At 40.9% G+C, this 17272-nt stretch overlaps 1 protein-coding gene across 9 annotated transcripts in view; it reads left to right on the top strand.

Moving 5' to 3' along the window:
* Nucleotides 1–764: 764 nt before the first annotated feature.
* The window catches only part of LOC140556268 (uncharacterized), a 99572-nt gene continuing 83064 nt past the window's right edge, over nt 765–17272 (top strand). For 8 of the 9 annotated variants that reach the window (XM_072679966.1, XM_072679973.1, XM_072679972.1 and 5 more), the window contains exon 1: nt 766–856. The gene's annotated coding sequence lies outside the window, so the exon portion shown is untranslated. Of the gene's footprint in view, nt 857–17272 lie in introns of all 9 variants that reach the window. The other variant, XM_072679967.1, reaches the window with a different exon arrangement.

Raw genomic sequence — 17272 nt, forward strand, 5'->3', positions numbered from 1 at the left:
TTATTTATGAATGTCTGATTCTTCTGCTGCAGTGAAGTCTCGCCATGACACCCCTTAACGACCCCGGAGATTTCGCCGTGTAAACACAAACTGGAGGGCTGTCCAATTCAGTAAGAGCCCCTGACAATCACTAGGGCTCAGCTGCCCCGTAAAAGGAGCTGAACTCCCTCATTGCACGCGCGGGTTGTCTGTCATGTGGCGCTCTGTGAGCTGCGGGACTGTGGAGGTGGGGCAGGCCGCGTTCAGCACGCCCCCGTGCCGCATGGTGAACAGACCTGCAGCAAGCTCGCTGGAGAACAGCAGCCCACGCAGTTCACTTCTAGAGACACTTTTAGATGTTAGATACAGTTGTGAGTAAGGTTGGCTGACTAAATATTAAATCAGGAGTTCCCCTCACTGAGTTTATTAATGATCAAGCCACATATTTGGTTTAACGATTCATATAACATTGTACAGAAGGACATGTGGGAGTCATGAATGTTCCTGGTGGCGTCTGGGACTAAACAGATAGAATAAAAGGATTAAAGACATGAAACAGTGTTTCTTTCGGGTTCTTCAACACGACGTCCACTAAATCCGTCTTTTCGCGAACAGTTTGCAACCCTGAGTTTCAGTTGAACGTGGCCGGACCGCACATAGGCGTTTACCAGCTGTCAAACTCGCCTCATCCTCCATTTCGTTTGGACGACAGAACTGTCAGTTACATTTCGAGCGCTGTGATTGGATGCATCTGTCGGAGGAGGCGGGGCTAGGTGTTGGGTCGCAGAGGAGGCGCAGCTGAAGCAGAGGGCGGATCATCGTGGGGCTAACGACACTACAGACGCCCGAGAAAGTGTCAAAAACAGAGAACAAAACGGTGAGTGCGAGAAATTACACTGTGCCACTAATCGAGATACGTTCACAGACGGAGCACGGAGCTTCGCTGGTAGTTTCGCGGCGAGCTGCCGGTTCATTTGTGGTGTTGACTTTGGATGGGACGTAGAAGAAGTAGTGAGTTAGCTAGCGTTAGCAGGCGAGCTAGCGTTAGCTGGTGCAGGACTCAATGAGCGGAGAGTGACACGGCCCAAAAGATATGGCTGTCCGTGAAGTTATGCAAGACTGTGATTTTTCGGAGTAGTGCAGTTCCAGCGGGGCAGCAGCACTGAGACCACCCTCTCGTGAGAGATATTAGCTACCGTCTTGGTAATCCTGAGCTGTAATGTGAGTGGGCTGTCACAGTGCAAAAGTTTAGCTAGCTAGTGAAGGGGGGAGGCCAGCTCGCTGGCAGGACGCAGCATGGCAAGGTGGTGTAGCAGAGGAGTCGAGGATCTAGGTGGGTCTCTGCAGGCACAGCAGACGGACTCTCTCTCCCGTGGCTCGTTAAAGGAGTGCCTGGCTGTTCCTGGCCGTGTGTTGTGGGAAGCAGGGACTTGTCTTTCAGCCCATGTTACTATTACTGTTTTTAGTTTTGCACTACAACACACATGTTGGTTAACCGTGGGCCCTGGGTCGTGACTCAGGCCAGCAGGATTACAGCTCACTGCTGTCAGGCTCCGGCCTCTGAGCCTGGTTGGATGGGAAGATTAAGAGGCAAATGTATGTCCTGGTGGTTTAGTAGTTGACTTGGTTTGATTGTAACGTGTTATGGAAAGGCTGGATAATATAAAATATGATCCTCGTTTCATGTGTGAGGTTTAAATTGTAATACACAATGAAGACTAGACTTTAACAGCAAGCAAGCAGCAACTGAGACTCCCAACCACAGCTATTGCAACATTCAGGAATACAGCCAGAAATCCTCAGCCCAAAGTGCAGGGCGCAAATGAATTGAGCAATTTCATTAAGGTATGAAGTGAAACGCGTATTTATAGGGAATATTATGACATTGGCTCGATGAAAATGACATTCTGTCCTCAAGTTTTTTGGTTTTGTGACTCTGGTTGTGTTTCTGTATCATTTTCGAATGGTTTTTACAAATAGGCCGACAGCTCGGCCTTGCATTGCCAGCTTCAGATTAATGTGGAGCTGTTTTTAACTGATTTGTGTTTTTGGTGCTTATTAAAATGATCATTCAGTGATAAAGAATGCACTTTACTGAAGAATAGATTCAGTAGATTATGTGTAGATTGTCAGGTTTTACGTGTTAAGGGGTTTCCAGTGGTACCATAGTGAAGTGAACTGTTTCAAGATCAAGCACAGAAACTATCGTCATCATAAGTAGATCACGGTTCATCACAAGGAGAATGACTTTATACTTTTTATTTAATAATGTGTCGAATAATTCTACATTTTTGTTCAGTTATAGTAAATGTGCCTTTTTGTAAAAGCTTAGCATAAATCAGAAACTACAAATATTATTATAGATCCAAAAAGTCTGTGTATTTTCAGATACAAAGCACTTCACTGACCTGACTCATTATTATTCCTTTATTTATTTGAAGTGTCTTTATTGTTGTATGATAAATGAAAAAGCACATTTTTTTAATCCCTGTTTGTAAAGCTGGGTCATACGGTCGTGCTATGCTCTTGCTTATGGGTCCAACCGGGGCAGCTCAGCAGATGTGGGTATCAAACCCACAACCCTGTGATTGATAACTCAACACTACGACCATTGTACCTCAAGTGTATTGTCTATTAGCAGGCCTTTGTTATTACCCAAATAGTATTTGGTGCTTCGCATCAGTGACACTGTGTGTCCTTGTTCATATCCTGCTACAATAAGAGAAATGAACAAGATGGTGGAATTGCTGGGCCTAAATGTTGCTGCAAAAGCCGAACTAGCTGGACGCCTGATTTTCCTCCGCCTCTGCAAAGAAAATAGCCAGCCGAAAGTCTGTGGCTTTACACTCGGCTGCTCTTGAGGACAAAATGTAAATGTGAACTTTTTTTCAAACCCAGAAAAATAAAATAAACAGTTATTGATATCACAATTGGCCACAATATAGTGTTATTGTCTTAAAATGCCATATTGGTACGTTCCTAGATAAATGATTAAGTTAACTGTCAGTTCTTTAATAAATGATGCAAGGACTGACATCTGTGTCAGTGCATACCTTTGTGGAATAGCCAGCAACAATCAATGAGGAAGACTAATGAATGAAGGACAGTTCAAATCAATAAATGAAGGTCATCCTGGAAGATGCTAAGATTTTTGTCCCTCTAGACCAGCAGCCAATAAACCAGTTTAAAAAAGTAATGGAGAGTGTCAAATGTGCATTCACTTTCTCTCTCTCTCTCTTTTTTTTCTACCTTATTCAACCCAGACTTTGTCCTATTTTATGTGATTTGATCTGTTTGCTGTTACGTGTGATGACTATCATAGCGGTACATAAAGGATAACCTGTTACGAAATAAACAAAGAATGTGGGTTTGTATTTTAATTGGATTCACACTTGAAAAATGCGCTGTATAAAGTATTGGGACACCTGCTCATTCATTACGCAGTTTGAGTAACTGTCTCTACTGTCTGTTTTGGAGTATTGCTGTAAGGATTTGATTGCATTCGGCGATTAAAAACATTAGTTAGGTCTGGATGATCACCACCCCACCCCGTCAACTCCCCAACTCATCCCAAAAGTACTGGACAGAGCACCATCATTCCAGAAAACACGGTTCCACTGTGTACTTATCTTTATACGCCTTGAATTTGGCATGGTGGCAATACTTCTGCACAGGGACTGGACAAGCTCTGTGTGGTGCATTTACACATCTGCTAATGCATTCATTAGAAGGGATGTCCACAAACATTTGGACATGTTGTGTGTTCTCACAGTAGTATGATATAGTTAAAAACCAGTACACCAAGCTTTACATCTCTAGGTCATTTATTTTCAAGATGTTCTTTAACAGCAAATCAAACAATGTGAAAATATTTCTTTTTTACATTTTCTTAATTAAATATTCATTTTTAATATTAAAAACAAATGAATGCAGTTCAGATTGACATTTCAGATCACCTCTTGTGATTTAGCTGTGTTCTCATGGTAAAGATCACTTTAGCTCTGTGTGTGTGTTGCATGTGTTAACATACCCCAGCCTTCTTACCTCATGCACCCTGGGGAAAGGGTCTTGGCATGGTGAGCTGGGCCTGGATGAGTCAGAAACGCACTCATGGAAGGGTGTCAATACAGTAATGAGAGACTGTGTGTGTGTGTGTGTGTGTTTAAGAGAAAAAAGAGAGAGATTGGGGGGATGCAGACAGCATAGGGGAGAGCAGAGGATGCTGCTGTAGTGTGCTCAGATTGCTGACTCACGGTGAAGCCACCTCCCTCAGGCCACACGACCATGCCACAGCAGGGTCACACTCAGCCACTGCCTGTAATTGATCGGAACGATTAGCCAGAGCGTCCTGATCTGATGAGCGTGAGAGCTGCTAGTTATGCCACTTTTTGTATTTTTTCAGGATTTTTTGATTAGGACCATCTGTGTTACTGCCTCCCAAATTTCCCACTTTCCTAAACCTAGCCTTTGTCTTTTTGATAAGTATTTTTGTGAGTGATGACCAGTGCTGTTGTTGAGCTCTAGTGTTCGTATTATTCCCAAATATATGTAGTTTAAATATGTTTAATTTAATGACCTCTGCCATTTCAAACGACTGCAACAGAACAGAGGCAGCATATAACAACTAACTTATTCCAGTTCCAAGTTTTTGAGTCATTTATTCATTGGGACGCAATAAAAATCTGAATAAAGTCATTCAGGGTGTGATACTGATCAGTGATGGTGATGGGAACCAGATGTCTGTTTATGCCTCTGAAAATGACCTCACAGGAAGTTAACTCTATTAAAAGGTTATGAATGCGCTGCCTGATACCTGAGGCAGAGTCTCTTTGATAGAATATGATGTGATCAGATCGGCTAATTAGAGAAATATTGACTGGTCACATATTTGGGCTGAAAATCAGCCGATACTGATACATAGGCAATCTATTTTTCTATCTCTTCCTTTTAATCTGTTTTTTTATGTACTTTGAATCTGATAGTTGATCTGAACATTATATAAAATACATGATGAGTGGATCAATGGAAATGCTCCAGAATTACTTTTTACATTGGCCCTTTTAAGCTAAGTTATTAAGCTTTCTTTTCTATGATTAGGGTCACTAGTGGTTGCAGTGTATTAGTGTGTTTTATTTTTTTTTTTTTTTTTTTTTTTTTCCACAATAAACATTTTACCCGAGACTACTCTGAATGTTCACATCTGAACAATTAAATCAGTGGATTTCAGTATTTTGCTTTTACATGGTCACAGTCTGTCTAACATAACATTGTGTCTTTGGGTATTAAGTGAATCTGCAGCAAAGATGACATCCTTTTTACATTTCTGAATCATAGAACAGTGGTAGAAACACTTGATTCTGAAGAAACAAATATGATATGATAAATGAATCATTAATAATTAGTCTAGTTCCATAATCGTGGTTCTAAAACCAGTATAAGAACAGGGATTATGTTGCTGTGGCCTAAACGTTTAATTTTTATATTTGTTTAGTTTAGTCTTGAGTACCTGGGAGGTATTTTATCAGGCTGAGGAGAGTTATGGAGAGTTATAATGAGTTATTTTCTTATCAGAGCACAAGTGTGAGATAATATTACACCTTTTATTGTCAGCTTATTTATTTATTTACTTACTACTCACCTAGATAAGTTGTAGGAATTCACCAACAAAAACAGATAAACAAACCTTTCTTATACTTCCACTTATCACAAAGACAGTGCAGGAATTTTTACAAGAATTGTAAATTGTGAAGATCAGAGCTGTGTTTTGGGTCTGTTGATGATGTGCGTGTTAATACGCGGCATGGGTCCTCCATGTTACCATGGCATCATAAGGATGAAGGAGAGTTGGAACATTAATAATAGATTTGCTCTTACTGTGGTGGCGGGAAGGGCAGGAAGCAGCGTTTTGGCCTGCTGAAATTTTGTGGAAGTGTGGAATGTCCCGGTGGTTTGTAATGTATTAATTAATTCATTCATTCATTCATTCATTCGTTCACCCAGCTCACTCACCCCGCTTTTTCCTAATCTGCTGTCAGCAATGCTATGAGTGCTATGCCTGCCTCAGAAATGGGGTTGTAGCTGCATAGATTGATCACAGGGGTTGTGGGTTTAACACCCTCCAGAAGTTTTTGCTTCTGGATCCTTGATGCTTTAAGAGCTCTGTAGCATGACTGAACCTGTGCCCTGACGCTGACTTTCAAAGCTGGGATATGCAAAGTTAGGGCTGCATGATATTAAAAACATTGCAATGACATTGCAATATGTGTTTTTTCTGTGATATTTATTGCAATATTAAAAACTCACAGGATTGCACATACACACATTGAGAGGGTGATGCTAAAACATTATATTGTGCAGACAACAAAGGCACCTTGTTCTTATTAAAAAAGGAATATTATGTCTAAATTATCTTTGTCAGCAACCAAGACAACCAGGTTCAGTCAGCAATGGTTGTATGTGGCCAGTAGAAAGCCCTAAATAACTTGCCCTTTAAAATATATAGCACTAACAAGCAGTTGTTTTGCAGTTTGACTTCTTGAACTAGGAGTGGGAATTGCTGCAGCCATCTTGATATAATTCATGATATTGAAGAAAAGGGATTTAGTGGGCTTTACTACTTTTGACTGTGAATTATTCCTGCAAAGAAATCTAGTTCATCTAGTTTAAGTGTAAACCTTCTCATGTTTATACTGTACACTCATCTAACATCTCGCAGGTTAGTTGCTGATAACACATTTCACTGTATGTTTCACATTTACACTGTTTTTTTACTGATTGGGTGGGTATTTAAATACTTCCATTAAGTGCCTAGTGTGTGTTTTTATTTTGTTAAATTATTAAACGCTATTTTGCAATTATAGGCATTAAAAACCTGGCTTAGAAGAGGCCGCTGAAGTATAAGCATGGTAATCTCCCCTTCCTGCCTGTTTGCTTGTAGCAGCAGCTGGATATCAGCACCTTGCTTTCAGTAAGGTCTTCAGGACACAATTTTGCTTCCGCTGGGAAACGGCCAGTGTGGTTATCAAACAGTGCTGAGAGGACAGTGGCAGCAGAGATTGGGATAGACCGAATGGAAGAAGTGGAAGATGCTCTTGGACTGGTGAAGTGAAAGAGAGCAAAGAGCCAGACTCCCGTGGCTGCAGTCTGAAGTCTTGGTGTTAGAGCCCTACGTGTGTGTCCCCGATACCTGTTATTGACGCTTGTGGGAGCTGTCAATCAAATGGTGCTCTGTGGGTTGTGTGGCGCACGTTCCACAGCGATGTGTAAAGCCTCACGCCCCAACAATGGAGCACAGTTTGCCATGCTGGCAGGCAAACAGGGAGCAAGCTTTATCACTGCGAACGCTAACAAAATGCTCTGTGTGCCGGAGAGGAATGTGTGCCTTCATGGGGGTGCTCATGTTTGTACTGCGCATATGGAGGGCCTTTGCGTGCATGTGTTTGCCCATCAGTTAAAATAAAGGCCACAGAGATTGTGCGTGCAGGAAGGAGGCGCTTGAGGATTGTGTGGGGGAATTCAGATTTTGATCACTTTCCCTGTTTCTTCTCCACACCCTACAAAAACCAGACCAACCTGTTGAAAAAGCAAGAGGAAGAATAATGGAGACTCGTTTGATATGGTGATCCTTTTAGCCGAATCCTGAGCCTAACGCTTAGAAGTTGAGATGTCTTATTTTTATTATTGTAATGTCATACTTTTAACATGTAATGATCATAATAATAATAATTTATCCTAGATATTTTACATTCACATGTATAATCAAGTTCCAATCTGCACTTCAACTTGTGAAGGATTTTTCTCTTTTTGTATGATAGGACCTACTAGGGCTGCACAACAAATCGTTTTATGTGCAATAGTTGATGTGCAATGTCCCAGAAGGCAAATATATCAAACATGTCATGCTAAAATTGTTTGTGGCTTGATATGAAATGTAAGTTTTTACTGTTCTCATTTTCTGTAAACCTGATTTGATTTGCCTTACGTGACATTGCACATCCTGCCATGTGACTGTTGCAATGACGATTCTACGGCAATAACTTGAATATGTTGAAATCTGGCATTGGTAAACGTTTGCATAGAGCCTTACTGTATTTCCCACATTGGTAGAGCCCTATATGTTTGTGTGTTTGTGTGTGTGTGTGTGTGTGTGTGTGTGTGTGTGTGTGTGTGTGTGTGTGTGTCCCATACCTGTTATTGGTGCTTGTGGCAGCAGTCAATGAAGTGGTTCTCTGTGGGATGTGTACACCATGCGACTTGGTGAAATGTTTGTAAAGTTTTAATGAAAATGAATGGAAATCTGGTACATTTTTTTATATCTCAGTATATATTTCAGTATATATTTGTGTTTGTTTGTATAAAAACAAACAAACACAAACATGGTGTAAATTTGAAAGAGTCTAAAGTTTGCCTACAAAAGTTAGTTGCCTATTTCATTGAGCTAGAAGTGAGAAATAAGCTAAAGCTGGACAATATTAATCTTTATCACGATAAATCACGTCACAGTGTGTAACAGTTTGCTCTTCTGAGCCTGTTGTGAATATCATCAGTACAGAATTGGCTTATGGACTGTTCATAGTTGTTGATAGTAGTTCTTTAATGTGCGACCACCCGTTCTGTGTTGTCCGTTCTAACATGAGAACATGTGAAACATCTTGGCCGGATTGTGTATTGTGAACTTCTAGTGGGTAACTATAGTAAGAAACCCATCAGAACCGGTCTCAGATCAGCATCATCTGTTGTGCAGATGGAGGGAAGGGTGCTACCAGTATAATTTGTATGTAGGACTGTTACAGCTGGCCTTAATGAGCAGCAGCAAGGGCTGGATTACTGAAAACTATGTTCCTGAGAAAAGTAATTTGATCTCTCTCTCACACACACACACACACAGATGTTTGTGTTTGTGTAATGTCGGCAGGACATCAGACACCTGAGAAAATTATATTTATAGAGAAATTAACCTGAAGATCGGTATTTATAAGCCTACATTTTCATTTAACCATTTCAGTCCTCGTCTTAGAACAGCCCAGGTTTAGTAGTTATTATGAAGTAATGCTTTGGCTAATCACGAGGAGAAATCTGGAAACAAACGTGTTCTGTCTAGCATATGACAACCCTTCTTAATTTGTACTACTTTGGTGTATGTTTTGTATTGATTCTAATATTATATACACTATATATACACACATGAACACTGTAGCCTCCAAATGGTTCTCTTGAGTAGCCACAGTTCTAAACCATTAGCTTTTAAATTTTTTTAAAGATTGTAGGGTTTCTAAAGCGTAAACACACTTACTGCCCAGTTTGAGCAATTTTAAGCATTTGCTTAGGTGCCTGTAAACATCTTAAGGTAATTCTGACATCAGTGCTGCTTTTGTCTTTGTTAGGAAGACATTCTTGTATAAAAACCAACACGCTTGCGCCGTGCATGTGCTGGGTCTCTGACACATTGACTTAAGTGTGTAGGAAAATATTGATATATTGAAGTATCACAATATTATGTTTTGCAGTACTGTACGTTTTACATTTTACATTTTTAATACCACTGTTTTAATTGCATAAAAAGTACTTTTCGTTTACTCAGATTTCATGCATGTTTTTTCATACTGAAAAAAAAAATCACAGTATAATCTGGCTTAAAGTATTGCAATTAATCACGACATCGCTGTGTATTGCATCTCCAAGTTCTTGCCAATACACAGCCCTACACTGACACGCACGCAGTGACAGCATCCTGTTAACAAGTCAGCCCGCGGCTTGGTCTCGGTCTGAAGTAGACGTAAGAATTAACTGCCTCCCTCACTTTGTAGCCCTCACTCATCAGCATAAGCACAGCGCTAGCTTGTGAATAGGTACTTGCACATCAAACACACATGCGTCCACTCAGCCTGAGCGGCTGCCTCTTTAAATGGAGATGGCTGTGAGGGCCCCACTCTCCTCCAAAAGCTTTTTGTTCTGCAGAGGACAAACACACTGACGCACACATACACAAACGTCCATGAGCCCATACACACGCATACAATCACTTGCTAAGTAGCCATGACCCGCCATAGTCAGCTATGTTTCTGCTCAGTCAGCTCAGAGGATGTGTGGCTCTCTCTCCCTTTGTAGCCTTCGGATCGCTGTGAACTTTGACAAGCTCGCAGCAGCCCGAAGAGCCGAGTTTGTGTCCCCTGTGTCGGGCACGGCGAACTGTCCCTTACAGCACACTCCACAGCAAGACGGGGATGAGGCTGTAGTGCTGCACAACGTATTGTTCATGAATTATTATCGCAGCACTGGCCTGAGCAGTATGTGATCATAATATTCAAATGAGCCATGAATGATTGATCCAAAATTGTGGACAGTGACATGGAGGGTCTTCTTAAAGGGGAAGTTCACCTTCACATTATTCACATTAAGCCCTTTTAAGTACTTAGTGGGTGATTTTTTTAGGTTTTTCTTTCAAAAAGTAATTAAAATAGTCACCCCCTACTCCCATAGAACTGCAGTCAGAGGCAGAATACATATGACACACATTACACACACACATCAACTGACACAGACTGGAATGTTCCTCATAATGACTTGATGGCTTACGCTCTTTGCTCAGTAAAACAACGCAAATGTTTCCTCCTCTGTGTCTGGAGTGATCACATTTAGCTTTTTGCTGCTGCATTTGAGCTTAGATTTGGCACAATAAAATTCATTCGGATTATGATCAGCGTTCAGAATGATGGCAAGCTTTGATAAGGCCGTGTCTTCCAGGAAAATATTGTCATTATTGATCTAGCAGCCTCATTGGTTGGCTCATTTGATTTGTTGAGATTTGAGGTATTCGTAACCATTTGATCCGAACTGTGTTGTGCCAATTCTGAAAGCTAGATCAACAGAACAAACGAACAGAGAGACGGAATTAACGCTGGAAGTTCTGCACCAAGCTATGTAGACTCAGTGAAAGCAGAAAGTTAGTTATTACTCCAGATATAGACCTACATGCAACAATCTGTCCCCTGCAGTGCTTCAGTCTATGAGGAACCCACAAATAAAGTTATTTTGTTTTTTTAATTTGTTCAATTATTCTGTGCCACATGGTGCAGACTCTCAATGATGTTTATAATATTACTTCAGTATTTGTATCAACGCCATGCTGGTAGTGCTAAACCATGGACCACATTGCTTGTTGCTCTATGTTGCGCATTTTAAGTAAAGTACTACAGTGTTTGGCCCAATGCTGCCAAATTATTGCCACCTCTGTGCAACCGATGAAGGAGGAGGAAATAATAAAGACAAGGAGAGGAGAGAAGATTAGCTAACATTAGGTTAACGCTATGGTCATTTGCAATGTAACGTAAAGCCTGTTGCACACTGGATTCATCCATTTGGACAGTACTACATTAAATTGAAGCCATAGCAAGACAACGGAAAGCCACAGGATTTCATATGTCTTTTGAAATTTACACAGAAAAAGGCTGCAAGTCTTTCAGAAAAAAAAAAAACAACAAGGCCAAATTACCTCAGCTAAGGTTACTATCCTAGTCCTGTACAGGACGTACCTTTCACCTAGAATACGGCCAGTTAATGAAGAGGTAGTAAACCGAGTAAACTGATACCAAGCATGCTAAGTGATGCTGAGCGCATGATTTCAGTTGATTTATGCAAGTAGAGTGTAAAAATGGGCTCCAGTCTGTAAGCTGTGGGTGAAAGATGCCGTATGTATAAATGGATCCAAGTGGGCCTGTCACCATTGCTTAAAAAAGACCTAGAGGACCTAGTTCTCTCGATTGAGTATTTCCACTGCCTGTAACAGTGTGTGCCTAATGTTGTAACAAGCTACCATAGCCCAGTGTGGGCATGCTGTGCTGACGCAATTTGCTTTTCTTAAACAAATGACCAAAGCTGAAGTGCTGTATCCTGCCCCCAGCAGCATAAATTATAAAGTGCAAAGAAGAGATGGAACCGAATCACGACATGAACTCGTAGACCTTTGTGAAGAACAGTAGGCTTGTATTTTTAATGTATTATGTTTTTGCTTTTTTTTATTCTGTTGTGGGGAAATTGTTTGGCCATCAATAAAACGACCAAAACGGATCTTAACGGGTCAGATAGGATTCGGGGTGAACTCCCTCTTTAGTTCTGTAGTGCTAAGAGAGCAGGCAGGGGTCAGTATCTGGGCACTGCTGTGCATAGTTTGTAAAATCAGCAATGCACAATGAAATGTCCATTAACAGGAGCCACAGAGTCCGCACAGCATAGCAGAACTACCAGCTCAGCGTTTAATATGCTAGCTGCTAAGCGCTAATCACAGCTGGCTAAACTGAAAACACTCAAACCATAAATGAACCCATGTCTGTAACAGGGAAACTTTGTGACATGCCTTTATTAACTTTTGACAGTTAGTAAAGTATGCTCTTTTCATTGTGTCCCAATTATGTGCTACTTACCTATAATAACTCATTTTTGAGTATGACGTGTGTAGTATAGATAAAATTATTAAAGTTGAGTATTCTCAAATATCCAAGATGCACAGATACCGGTCGGGTTTAAGTGCGATAGACTGTATTATCCCACAATGTTATTAATGTATTCAAAGTAGTGCTTGGATCGGGCCCAAAAACTCCAGCCTGACCCTACCCGAGTCTGTGCATGCTCTGTCCGAGCCTGACCCGCCCTATGAACTATCATTATGAGCCTGAGCCTGATTCAAACTCAATATTTTTTTTAGTAAGTAGAGAGTTAAAACTGACCTTTTATCTACAAATGAAATGAGCAAAATCTGTTCAGAATGATGTTAATGAACAGTGCAATACTGAAGAAGCGGAGAGATCTGTTATTACAACTGTTGATTAAGAATGCAAATGATTAAAACATGACCAATGCAAACAATGATCCACAGGCCAAAACATCTGTAAAATCCCAGACCATTTTCTTAAGGCCCGAGGAAAGTGATGGGAAATCTCTTAGAGAATCTGAAACTCTACAAACCAAACCAATGAATCAGCTAATGAGTCACCACTGTTTTTAATAGGGTGGATCACAAAACACTGGAATCGTTGTGCCTGTATTGTGCAGCTTTAGTGTACAGTATTAGATTTGATGGGCTTTGATTGGAAGAAGAATGTCAAACCTTTCACTGTCATTCAGTCTGCATGTCCTGGAGGGGAAAAGCGACACCCCTGTGAAAACGGCAGCTTCACCTCCTGTAGCCTCACTGTGATCTACCATCCAAAATAAAGCAAGCAGCTCTGCCCTGGGCCTTTAGAGACATGTCTGGGGAGGAAAACAGCACAAACATAAGAAAGGCTATCTGGAGATGTACTAGGTATTAGCAGATAGTTTGTGTATTTTTAGCATAGTCACACCCGCGCTGATTCATCTGTGGCATTTTAGAGATGTGTTTGGGTTGGGCAGTTTAGCCTATTGGGTAATGTATTTACTGCATAGGTCATTAATCAATATGATGCCCCTGTCAGCATCGCAGGCTATTCGCAGGCTATTTTACATTTTGCTGGTTTCTTATACGAGCAATCAGCTTTGGTGTTTCATACCGTACATGGTGCAGCGTCTTATACCTGTCATCTTAGAAAGAGCTTGACTTTCTTTTCTTTTTTTTTTCTTTTCTCCAGAGTCAGCATTTTTCCATGGCCTAAATCAGCCGTTCAAACCTTAGGTAAAATACAACGAGGCCACTTTTATATAACATTCATTTGACTGACTTGACCTTATTTGCATAATTTATGCTTCCACATTCATCTCTGCTTGCTCCGGTGCCTTTGGCATTCCAGAGGAGAGCCTTTCATTGTGTCAGTGGATCCTTTAGTTATGCCAGGAACGTCCTCTGATCATACGCCAGTTTGATGGCCTCACTCGCAGTGGTAACCGTTTTTGGTTGATTCCAGGCATCCCAGTCTTTGTAGGTCCAGCAGGGGCAGTCTGGTTTCATGAGAGGATTGAAGAGAAACATGTGCTGAGTGGTTGAGTGGACTGTGTTAGAAGAACTTGTCAGGGCTGTTTTTCATGATCCATAGTTTAGTTTCGATTAGCAGGGGATAGCTGTTTTTTTTCCTCATTAACTCATTAGCCGTAAGTTCAACCTACCCTAGTGCCTGCAGCGCTACAGCATGATGGGACACATACTTTTCAGCCTTATGTAAGCAGTGGCTAACACCCTTGAGCGCATCCTGCTGACATCAGGAGTGTCACCACTGTGAAAAAGCATGGGGAGGGCTTTTATGCGGGTGTGTATGTCGACATTTCGTTGCTGTTTGTTTAGTCTTCAGCCATGAAGATTGTAGAAGGAAGAGTTTAACATATGTTTATTTCTTATATTTATTCTAATATAAAAATACAGAGGAGTTGGACTCGGGTACAAAGTATGTTATTGTCTTTTTATTATTGTTGTTGTTGTTGTTGGACTTTGCAATACTGACTGAATGTCAAGTATTGTAAGTAAAGTGATTTAGGCCAGTCTTTGTTCATGTCAAACATTTCCCAAAACCTCAATAGGCAAATATGACAATATGTCATATTTATTCTGATCTATTGTTTTGTTGTTATTAAGGGTTTACGAAAATATTGATAAATTCAAGTATCACAATATTTTATTTTGCAATACCGGTTTTACATCATGGATTCTCAGAAACACCATTATTTTAACTGCTAGTTTACATGCAAGTATTGGTGTCAGACAGTGGTTCATTTAGGGTTGTGTTTAAACCCTGACAACTAGATAGCAGTGTAGTACTCTTTCGTCAGATCCCACCGTTCTGATTGGATAAAAAGTCAGATTTTATGCATGTTTTCCTAAAATTTGATACAAAATATTGAACAGTATTGCAATATATGAAATCGTAACCCCATCCTATCGGCACAGCCCTGGTTGTGATATGCAGGTTTTCTGAACTTATCCTTAGCCCGGCTCCATCCACAAAAGCCACCTGCATTGTGGATGAGGCCACCTACACAAACTGCAGCCCACACACTGTCTGACAGAAGATACCAACCAGAGCATCCAGACCATCACTAGCAGACTCTACAACATCATCTTCCATCTTGTCGTTAGACTCCTGGACACTGAAGACAGATTGACCCCCTGCACCCTCTCACTGCCTTTAGACACCCTTGATTAGCTGAATGGGGTGTGCTAGATTTGTACTAGAGCCTGCAGGAAGCTCGCTCTCCAGGAAAGGCTTGAAGACCACTGGTGCATACTGTTCAGAGCTAGTATGAAATATACCCCTGTAGTCGCCTGTAATATGCAATGGTATTGGAATAACATCAACATTGACAGAGAATTGCTTTTAAAAACCTGCACCAGATGTTTCAATTTGACTAGTTTGATTTTGCTGCCGAGGAGTTCCAGTTTCTTCATAAACAGAAATGCAAGAACCAAGAAGTCTTTTCTGTTCTAATCCATCTTTGGTTTTGGTGGGTTCCAGTTCATAAACAAACCAGTAAAGTCTAAGGTGTACAGATGTAGCGCAGTGCTGTAGGCTGTGATTATCGTTTAAGGTTACTGATTGATGGGACGAAGTGTCTGCAGTGAGTGAAGAGAGTAATCCTGCAGCTCTCTGCGGCTGTATGACAGTGAGTCATATCTGAGTCACCACCCTAAGCTTGGAACTTTGTCACCAGGGAATCCCAGGCATCTCGGACATGGGCTCGCATACGCAGACTGTTCATCTTTGCGAATGCTGCCCTGTTCCTAAATAGGACGAGAGTTATCGTGATCTACTAAAATTGTATTAAGTAATTAAGGTCTGACTGTTTCTACTGGAGTGTGGTTCACGCAGATGGCTGCAGGGTTGTGTTTTCAGGTTTGATATTCCGAGGTCAAGATCAGGATTCCAATTTGTATATTTTCTGTGTTTGAATTAGTGCTGTCGATCCCGGCAATCGCATGAAGCACTGGTTTCTACAATTGAGAACATACCCTGGCTTTTTTTTTTTTTTTTTTTTTTTACTATGTGAGATTATTGCATGCTTGAAACAAGCAGTAGCAAAACTAAATGCAAAATAGCAGCAGGGGCGTCTGACCTTAAAGTTGTTAGTATACTGTTTGTAAATGGTCATTCTTTCAAGCTATATACATCTATGTATAGTTGTAGGAGTGTGGTAGTGTGTATGTGTAACGATGGGAATTCCTCTGAAACCATGCAGCTACTATATCCTAATGTACATTACTTATAATTAGCCTTAATAGCCTATATGACCAAATCGTCTCCTATCATTTCAACCTACAACTTGGGCCTACTCAGCACACATTCAAAGCAGGTGTGCCCAAAAAGTTTGCCCGGGCTCTCTATGTAATCTCATTGTGGTCACACAAAAATCTGGCATCTCCATGCGTGAGACCGAGCACAGTTTTTCTCAAAATAAAAGATATGAAAGGTGGAGCAGTATAAATGTCTGGGTATATATGGATATATAGGGTACTTGGGTTGGATGGAGTTGGTATCGGTATCGGTACTCTATAGTGGCAGATGTCTAACTGGGTTTCATTCAGATCACTGACCGTATCACTAAAACCCTTTTTTGGATGGTCATTTTTCAATAGTATTGATATCCTTACCAGTTACGTACTCTCCACTTCATGTTCTCATTTCTTGCTGGGTTTTTTTCAGTTCTTAGCTGAGCTCTGGTGGGCAGAACCTGCCTGTCATTTTCAGATGTCATTCACACAAATGAACATGAAGCTGGCGTCAGCTATTCGGACATATCACCACATGGGTAGACGGAAGTGAGAAAAGGGAATAAGAAAAAGGAGGGAAGGCCCATGTCATCGTTGTGGCTTTACATTGCACTGAGGCAAGAAGGAACTGAGATGGGGAAGCTGCTCAGCTCAGTGGATGATAAAAAATACTAGTGTTGGGTTAGTAGTCAAAGCTAAATCTAACTGACAACAGAAATGGTTTCAAGTCCAAACAGTCTTTAAAAGACTTGTGCTGATGTGTAGTAATAAGGTGATAACTGTGATGTTCTACATACACATAAAGAATATCTGCTTTTGGTGTTATTTGATTCCACTGGATACCATTTATTACCACTTGATGTTTGTACAGCTGTTTTAGTTTGTTGTTGGTCTGAGGACCTTCACAGCTCACAGTAAAGGCTGCAGTGCTGACCTGTCATACACAATGGGCCATCCAGAGGGTCTACTGTCACAGCATGTAGGGGAAACGACATGACATGATGCCCACTAAGACTACAGGAGATTCCAGTAAGCATGCATGTACAGGCATTGCCATTGTCCAAATATTTATATAAATACAAATGCAACAACGTATAGACTGTACGTGTTTTGCACTGTATGTGTTTT

The sequence above is a fragment of the Salminus brasiliensis genome, chromosome 5 (genome assembly GCF_030463535.1).
Source record: "Salminus brasiliensis chromosome 5, fSalBra1.hap2, whole genome shotgun sequence".
NCBI lineage: Eukaryota > Metazoa > Chordata > Actinopteri > Characiformes > Bryconidae > Salminus > Salminus brasiliensis.